Consider the following 7,451-nt stretch of genomic DNA (forward strand, 5'->3'; position numbering starts at 1 on the left):
GGAGAGAGAGAGAGAGAATACTAAGTGACCCTTCAGGATTTGCGCATTATGTTACGTAAGCTGCTCCGAGTTTTTGTATCTTCAAGTGATGGGAATTAGTCTCGAAATTAACAACAACAACAACAACAACAACAACAACAACAATAATAATAATAATAATAATAATAATAATAATAATAATAATAATAATAATAATAATAATAATAATAATAATAATAATAAGTGATTGAAGTTTTCATCTAAAGCAAAGCAATTAGACACAACCAAATGAACAACACAGAACACACCAGACGAACAAAACCTAAGAGAAATGACGCCAATTCATTTAACTTCCCAGTCAATAAGTCCATCAAGTCCCCTTCCCGCTTTTCCCGCCAAATTTGACGCGGTCAGACCCGCCAAAAGCCAGGATTTTCCGCCGACGGAGCCATTAGCATAAATAAGCTCGACATTTTGCTGGAAGAGCGATGCCCCTCCTCCCCCTACCGGAGCTCCTAATTGATTTAGAAGTGTTTGGATAATATGATCTATTCAGTCTGAGATAACACGTGCGGCTGATATAATCTGACACGGGTCTAACAAACGGAAAGGGAGGAGGGACGCACAATGACGCATTTCACGCCATTTTTCCATAAGCTGTCTGGACGGAGGAGAAATGGATCGCTCATATTAATGTTTGGTTTCGCACTGGATTTGCTTGCGGCCTGCTGCTGCTCACGGGAGCTAGATAGAGTTTTTGATTGTGCAATGCTAGTCAGGATCCTTTGTGGCAATAGGTGTAAGAGGAGATGATGATGATGATGATGATATATATATATATATATATATATATATATATATATATATTATATATATATATATATGCATACATATATATACATACATACATACATACATATATATATATATATATATATATATATTATATATATATATATATATATATATATATATATATATATATATAGGCTACTCGGTTTACCAATGCCAGTACCACCCTAGTATTCAATCGCTCGGCCAAGCATGGAATAAAACATCCCAACTAAGAATATTAGACAATAATTAAGTAAAACCCAATGACCCCAGAACGTGATAACGATCAGTAGGCCTACTGTATGGCGCTCAATTCCATTCACAAACTGATCTTGCATCAAATATCCACTCATTGAATATGCACTATCATTTGTGTGAGATTCAGCATTTGACTCTTGTGCGATGCTTACTTCTTGAAGCCTTTATCTGCAATCACTTTTCGGCAGAAATAGATGGAGAAGTATAATGGCAATCTGGAAACGAAAAGCCCATAATCAAAGAACAGCTTTTATTTAAGATATTCTAAAATGATGAGCGTTCACTTTAGCGGCGCAGAAAATCACAAAATAAACTTCTATTCTATGTTTGCAACTAACCATCCAGGACTCAGTTTCTTCAACTCAAAATCCTTTGAGTAATGTGGTTGGAATATTTGATTGTTTAAATTGCCTGTGAGAGAGGGATTCGAGTGAGTCTATATAAATGATATTTAAAATTCACCATATAAATCAATTTAAACTCTCAATAACATGTTGATAAAGTAAATACATTCATATTGGGTTTAATCAAAATCGGAGATTCCTTTGACCTTTCTCAAACCTTTATTCTATAAAATTACATCATTCTCATAAAGCCATCTTAACAGGATGTGCAAAATTCAATGCCAAAAAACCAGGCGTTACTCAGAAGAACATAAAACATAACACGATTCGATTGAAATGTGCCCGATGTTCATTAATATTATCAAAATACATCAAATACCATATAAAAGTTAAAAAGCGTAATGAATATAAAAGAAAAAACTCCGCATGCAAAACCGAATGATCAAAACCAGACAATGATCTATAGTTATATGAACTAAGTTTCAAGTAAGGAGGAAATGTGGCCACATGTTGACAACAATTCAAATCACGTAAAGTTCTGTGTGTGTGCGCAGATTACCCGGACCGGGGCTCCAAGGCAGTCAGTCATAGCCCACAAGGGAACTTAAGATTCCGATACGTGAATAAGAAAGAACTTTAGAGTTTGTTGCGCCTGCCCCTATGACTCTTCTGCGTACTAAAAGAGAACTTTGAGTTTTTAGGCCCGCCCCTATGACTCTTCTGCAAAGGGCGAAGAATGATAAAGGAAGCCCTGCCACTGGTACTGATAGAAGGGGCTTCTTCCTCTATGCGAGGGGGGAGAAGGGTTCCTGTAAGGGGGATCCTGTCGCTGCTTTCACCTTGGTTATTCAGGCTGGAATGGGCATTGGGTGGGTAGTTTGAGAGGGAGAAAAGACACTCACCTGTCTCTCCAGATAAGAAAAACTATGCGTGGGCTTCATGGCCAAGCTAATCTTCAGTTGCCAATTTGTCATATAAGAACTGGAAAAACGATATTAATTTTGAAGGGTGTCTGTGTAGAATACAGAGTATCATTGTGGCTCCAGGGGAATATACCGACGAATAAACGCCTTATTGTCTGGCATATGCAATAAATGATTCAATGATAGGAGATTCGGCAAAGGCTGTGCCTTTCGGACAATAAAATTCCTATTCAAATACTTAAAAGTTATACAGAGAGATGTATATAAAGAGGGTCAATTTCAAAGCACAAATTATACTCAAGATCAGTTAATATTTTTTCTTAGAATTCCCTGCTTAAGGAAATAAGAATAATTTCATGCAGATAACTAATTAGTAATGGAGAAGTCTACCTGCCGTGATGTCTGGAGCAGAGAATCTGGATAGATAGGATAGAAAATGGAGAGGGTAGCTCAAATAAATCATGAGAGAGACAACCCTAAAAACACCGAAACGGTTAACTAAAATAAATCATCCAAGAGCACTGAAATAAATCATGCAAGAGACAACCCTAAAAAAAACCGAAACGGTTAACTAAAATAAATCATCCAAGAGAACTGAAATAAATCATGCAAGAGACAACCCTAAAAACACCGAAACGGTTAACTAAAATAAATCATCCAAGAGCACTGAAATAAATCATGCAAGAGACAACCCTAAAAAAAACCGAAACGGTTAACTAAAATAAATCATCCAAGAGAACTGAAATAAATCATGCAAGAGACAACCCTAAAAACACCGAAACGGTTAACTAAAATAAATCATCCAAGAGCACTGAAATAAATCATGCAAGAGACAACCCTAAAAAAAACCGAAACGGTTAACTAAAATAAATCATCCAAGAGAACTGAAATAAATCATGCAAGAGACAACCCTAAAAACACCGAAACGGTTAACTAAAATAAATCATCCAAGAGCACTGAAATAAATCATGCAAGAGACAACCCTAAAAAAAACCGAAACGGTTAACTAAAATAAATCATCCAAGAGAACTAAAATAAATCATGCAAGAGACAACCCTAAAAAAACCGAAACGGTTAACTAAAATAAATCATCCAAGAGAACTGAAATAAATCATGCAAGGGATAACCCCCCAAAAAACCGAAACGGTTAACTAAAATAAATCATCCAAGAGAACTGAAATAAATCATGCAAGAGACAACCCTAAAAAAACCGAAACGGTTAACTAAAATAAATCATCCAAGAGAACTAAAATAAATCATGCAAGAGACAACCCTAAAAAAACCGAAACGGTTAACTAAAATAAATCATCCAAGATAACTAAAATAAATCATGCAAGAGACAACCCTAAAAAAACACCGAAACGGTTAACTAAAATAAATCATCCAAGAGAACTGAAATAAATCATGCAAGAGACAACCCTAAAAAAACCGAAACGGTTAACTAAAATAAATCATCCAAGAGAACTAAAATAAATCATGCAAGAGACAACCCTAAAAAAACCGAAACGGTTAACTAAAATAAATCATCCAAGAGAACTGAAATAAATCATGTAAGAGAAAACCCTAAAAAAACCGAAACGGTTAACTAAAATAAATCATCCAAGAGAACTAAAATAAATCATGCAAGAGACAGCCCAACGAAAAAACCGAAACGGTTAATTAAAATAAATCATCCAAGAGAACTGAAATAAATCATGCAAGAGACAACCCTAAAAAAACCGAAACGGTTAACTAAAATAAATCATCCAAGAGAACTAAAATATATCATGCAAGAGACAACCCAACGAAAAAACCGAAACGGTTAATTAAAATAAATCATCCAAGAGAACTGAAATAAATCATGCAAGAGACAACCCTAAAAAAACCGAAACGGTTAACTAAAATAAATCATCCAAGAGAACTGAAATAAATCATGCAAGAGAAAACCCTAAAAAAACCGAAACGGTTAACTAAAATAAATCATCCAAGAGAACTAAAATAAATCATGCAAGAGACAACCCTAAAAAAACCGAAACGGTTAACTAAAATAAATCATCCAAGAGAACTGAAATAAATCATGTAAGAGAAAACCCTAAAAAAACCGAAACGGTTAACTAAAATAAATCATCCAAGAGAACTAAAATAAATCATGCAAGAGACAGCCCAACGAAAAAACCGAAACGGTTAATTAAAATAAATCATCCAAGAGAACTGAAATAAATCATGCAAGAGACAACCCTAAAAAAACCGAAACGGTTAACTAAAATAAATCATCCAAGAGAACTAAAATATATCATGCAAGAGACAACCCAACGAAAAAACCGAAACGGTTAATTAAAATAAATCATCCAAGAGAACTGAAATAAATCATGCAAGAGACAACCCTAAAAAAACCGAAACGGTTAACTAAAATAAATCATCCAAGAGAACTGAAATAAATCATGCAAGAGAAAACCCTAAAAAAACCGAAACGGTTAACTAAAATAAATCATCCAAGAGAACTAAAATAAATCATGCAAGAGACAACCCTGAAAAAACCGAAACGGTTAACTAAAATAAATCATCCAAGAGAACTAAAATAAATCATGCAAGAGACAACCCTAAAAAAACCGAAACGGTTAACTAAAATAAATCATCCAAGAGAACTAAAATAAATCATGCAAGAGACAACCCTAAAAACACCGAAACGGTTAACTAAAATAAATCATCCAAGAGAACTGAAATAAATCATGCAAGAGACAACCCTAAAAAAACCGAAACGGTTAATTAAAATAAATCATCCACGAGAACTGAAATAAATCATGCAAGAGACAACCCTAAAAAAACCGAAACGGTTAACTAAAATAAATCATCCACGAGAACTGAAATAAATCATGCAAGAGACAACCCTAAAAAAACCGAAACGGTTAACTAAAATAAGTCATCCAAGAGAACTGAAATAAATCATGCAAGAGACAACCCTGAAAAAAACCGAAACGGTTAACTAAAATAAGTCATCCAAGAGAACTGAAATAAATCATGCAAGATATATATGAAAATAAAAGATGAATAAGAATAAATCGTGAAGATAATAAGTGTATTTGCAAATAAACCAATAATACTTTCTATACTTTGATGAAAATATCATCGACAAAATAAAAACTTGAATATTATAAGTTTATGGTGAACGCTTCTCACAATCTTGTAATAAGGATATAAACGGTAATATTTTAAAAACCCAAAACTAACAAAACTTGCTTAACCTATTTGTAATTTTCTGCCCCATTATTTGTTTACAAGAAATAATTTACAGCTGTTTTAAAGCTCTGGAAATGCTACCTAATACTTTTATGCTTCCATTCTCCCAAGTTTTTTATACTGTTCCTAACAAAGTTAACTATATATAAACATTATATCTGTTCATCTTTAATTTTAATCACTATGAGAAAAATTACCCAGAAACTCATCAGAACTTGAAGAATTTTATTACACAATAACTTTTCATAAAAATCCTTATTTTTTTTTTTTTTTGATAGTTGATTGTCATATTTCCGTTATAGGAGATTGATTTACTCTGAAATGTACTATATATATATAAAAGTGAAAATTAATCTTCATCCACAATTCTTATCAATCATCGGATAAGCCGTATTGATGACGTTTTTCATATTTTTTTTCTCGACTACAAGGATCGAAAAGCCTCTCTTTACAAAAGTACAGTTGTGAATTCCGTTGTTGGATCTGTAACTGAGGCAGAGTGTGTAGATGGCCATCTCAAACTCTGGCGATGTTTCAACAAAGACTGTCTTGCAGCCTGTATTGTTTTCGAGTTCCGTATCAACTACGTAGCCCTGCAAAACGAGGAGTAGGGAGTAAATTGTAATCAGCCATAACTGAAAATTTTTTTTTTTTAGATATATAGAGCTAAGATGGAGAACGCTGGCCAGAAACATCAACCCCACATGAAAGTGGGAAAAGATGCGGACAAAGAAGAAGAAGAGCTAAGATTAATTCCATTTATCTACTAAAACGATATCAAAACGACCTGTTATACATAGATAGTTTAAGAATTCTTGAGGTAGAGAGTGGCAAAACTGATTACCTTTAGAGAAGTAGGAAAACTGGATCATATTACAGGCTTTATTATCCTGATTAAATTTCAACAGATGTTTTATTATAATTACATATCATTACATCTTTATTTTTAAAGAGATATTTCCATAAAACTAGGTAGTTAGCAGTGAATGCCACAGAAAGAATGATGACATTCTTGGATAACTTATTGATGAATTGGTGTTAGTCTTAACTTAGAGAAGCATCTAGATTAATACAGATAATATCAAGAGCATCATTTGAAGTTCTCGAGCAATGCTCTTCTCAAAGTGTAAAAGTAAACATAGCATTGTCCGGCTCTAGATTACAGTATATGTAAATCAGCAGACTATTTCTGAAATTAACTAAGAAGTTCATATCAGAATTCAGCCCTATCTCAATTATCAAGTTAACAGGAAGTGCTCATGTCTGCACAGAATAACAAGGTTTCGGTTACTAAATAACTAATTGAGGACTTTAAAGTTAGAAAGGGCTTCATATGGTCGATTAAGATCAAATCATGCTCAAGATAAATTTACTTATGCATCATGTAATTTCCAGTTTTTTGTGAGTCTTTAAACTTTAAACAGAACACTGGTAAGATAGTATTAGATTCTTAAAATAATTGACTTCAATCGTTTTTTTTTTTTTTTTTTTTTTTTATTACTTTTCAATTTAACGACAAAGCTGCTGAGATGTTTCCGATTAAAGATTTATGCTTATCAGTAAAACGAATTTTCTAAAGTAAACTAGCATTATTATTATTATTATTATTATTATTATTATTATTATTACTTGCTAGGCTACAACCCTAATTGGAAAAGCAGAATGCTATAAGCCCAGGGGCCACAACAGGGAAGATAGCCCAGTGAGGAAAGGAAACAATGGAAAATAAACTATTTTAAGAAGTGTAACAACATTAAGATAAATATTTCCTATATAAACTATAAAGGCTTTAACAAAACAAGAGGAAGAGAAATCAGATAGAATAGAGTGCCTGAGTGTACCCTCAAGCAAGAGAACTCTAACCCAAGACAGTGGAAGACCATGGTACAGAGGCTAT

This window comes from Palaemon carinicauda, chromosome 16 (assembly GCF_036898095.1).
Source record: "Palaemon carinicauda isolate YSFRI2023 chromosome 16, ASM3689809v2, whole genome shotgun sequence".
In the NCBI taxonomy this organism is placed as follows: Eukaryota; Metazoa; Arthropoda; class Malacostraca; order Decapoda; family Palaemonidae; genus Palaemon; species Palaemon carinicauda.